Genomic DNA, 2,749 nt, shown 5'->3' on the forward strand with positions numbered 1-2,749 from the left:
GCCAAGACCCGTACCCGGACATTCAAGAATCTTCTCCGAGAATTTTGCCAAGTACCACGACGATGCGCCAAGTACCTCTATGACCCGTGTACGACTACGTGATTTCACCAAATACCCCTCGGATACACCAAGTTCGACTACTTGGACCACCAAGTTCCTCTACTGATGACTTAAACGACTACGAAACATGTACCACTACCGTCGACCCTCGAAGACTCCGTGGACGTCAAGTTCCTCGCCATGACCCCGAACATCTACGGAACATGAATGACTACTTCCTCTTCGAAACGTGAACCACTACTTCTACTACCGTCGCCGTGTACAACTACTTCCACTTCGAACCCGTCCGCCTCCAAACGGACGCTTCGAAGGTATAACCGACGGGACGATCGCTATGAACGAATGCATGCATGTTGTATGAGATGCTCGTGTTTGCACCGTGTCCGAGAGAGGTCTTTGCACGTTCCTCGATTGCCATGCCGCCGTACCGTGGGAATCCGGAATCCGGGAGCACCCCACCATCTCTACCTTGACACGCTCACGCCCACTTCTTTTGCACCGGTATCTCCGCGAGCTACCGGAACCGATATGTCGCCGTGGCATCATTTTCGGATTCGTTGTCGTGGCACCCTTTTCGTTCCACCACGGTAACAAATGCTTCATAACATGCTCATGTCCACGTTTTCATAAAAATTGCTTAAAAACTTGCATATGTCATTTGCATCATGATAACAACATTTAAATGTTTACAATTGATGTTTGCATTTAAATTGCTAATGCACATGAGGATTTTCCGGAATTATTGTTTGTTGTTCCGGCCTCATTTAAATTGCCTAGATAGTTAGTCTACTTATGCTTCACCTCTTGCCATGTTAATCAACATTTAATATTGTTGGGTACATAACCGAGAGAACTAAACAATTGATGTGGTGTTTCGTCAATATGCAACTCGTTGCATATTGAGCTCCATTTAGCTTGTAGTTTCGTTTGTGCACTTTGCCATGCCATGCCTCTTTAAACCGGACATGCATCATACTTGTTTGCGCATCATGTCATGTTTCTGCGATGGTTGTTTACTATGTTGTTTGTTTCTTTCCGGTTTGCTTCTCCCGTTAGCTTCGGTTTCGTTCCGGAGTTGTGAGGATTTGTTCGACTACATCCGTTTGTCTTCTTCATGGACTCGTTCTTCTTCCTTGCGGGATCTCAGGCAAGATGACCATACCCTCGAAATCACTTCTATCTTTGCTTGCTAGCTGTTCGCTCTATTGCTATGTCACGCTACCTACCACTTGCTTATCAAGCCTCCCAAATTGCCATGAACCTCTAACCTTTGTCACCCTTCCTAGCAAACCGTTGTTTGGCTATGTTACCGCTTTGCTCAGCCCCTCTTATAGTGTTGCTAGTTGCAGGCAAAGATGAAGATTGCTCCATGTTGGATTATGTTTATGTTGGGATATCACAATATCTCTTATCTTAATTAATGCATCTATATACTTGGTAAAGGGTGGAAGGCTCGGCCTTATGCCTGGTGTTTTGTTCCACTCTTGCCGCCCTAGTTTCCGTCATACCGGTGTTATGTTCCTTGATTTTGCGTTCCTTACGCGGTTGGGTGATTTATGGGACCCCCTTGACAGTTCGCTTTGAATAAAACTCCTCAAGCAAGGCCCAACCTTGGTTTTACCATTTGCTACCACCTATCCCCTTTTCCCTTGGGTTCTGCAGACTCAAGGGTCATCTTTATTTTAGACCCCCCGGGCCAGTGCTCCTTCGAGTGTTGGTCCAAACTGAGCTGCCTGCGGGGCCACCTTGGGGAAACTTGAGGTCTGGTTTTACTCGTAGCTAGTCTCATCCGGTGTTGCCCTGAGAACGAGATATGTGCAGCTCCTATCGGGATTTGTCGGCACATCGGGCGGTTTTGCTGGTCTTGTTTTACCATTGTCGAAATGTCTTGTAAACCGGGATTCCGAGACCGATCGGGTCTTCCAGGGAGAAGGTTTATCCTTCGTTGACCGTGAGAGCTTATAATGGGCTAAGTTGGGACACCCCTGCAGGGTATAAACTTTCGAGAGCCGTGCCCGCGGTTATGTGGCAGATGTGAATTTGTTAATATCCGGTTGTAGAGAACTTGACACTTGACTTAATTAAAACGCATCAACCGCGTGTGTAGCCGTGATGGTCTCCTTTCGGCGGAGTCCGGGAAGAGAACACAGTTTTGGGTTATGTTTGACGTAAGAAGGAGTTCAGGATCACTTCTTGATCATTACTGGTGACGACCGTTCCGTTGCTCCTCTTCTCGCTCTCATTTGCATATGTTAGCCACCATATATGCTTAGTGCTTGCTGCAGCTCCACCTCATTACCTCATCTTTCCTATAAGCTTAAATAGTCTTGATCTCGCGGGTGTGAGATTGCTGAGTCCTCGTGACTCACAGTTACTTCCAAAACAGTTGCAGGTGTCGGTGATACCAGTGCAGATGACGCAACTGAGCTCAAGTGGGAGCTCGATGAAGTTCTTGTTCATTGTGTTGTTTCTTTTTCCTATTGATCAGTAGTGGAGCCCAGTTGGGACGATCAGGGATCTAGCAGTTGGGTTGTCTTCTTTTCTTTTGGCTTTGACCGTAGTCGGTCTATGTGTGTTTCTTGAATGATGTATGAATTTATTTATGTATTGTGTGAAGTGGCGATTGTAAGCCAACTCTTTATCCCATTCTTGTTCATTACATGGGATTGTGTGAGGATGACCCTTCTTG

Source organism: Triticum aestivum, chromosome 1D (genome assembly GCF_018294505.1).
Source record: "Triticum aestivum cultivar Chinese Spring chromosome 1D, IWGSC CS RefSeq v2.1, whole genome shotgun sequence".
Classification (NCBI taxonomy): domain Eukaryota; kingdom Viridiplantae; phylum Streptophyta; class Magnoliopsida; order Poales; family Poaceae; genus Triticum; species Triticum aestivum.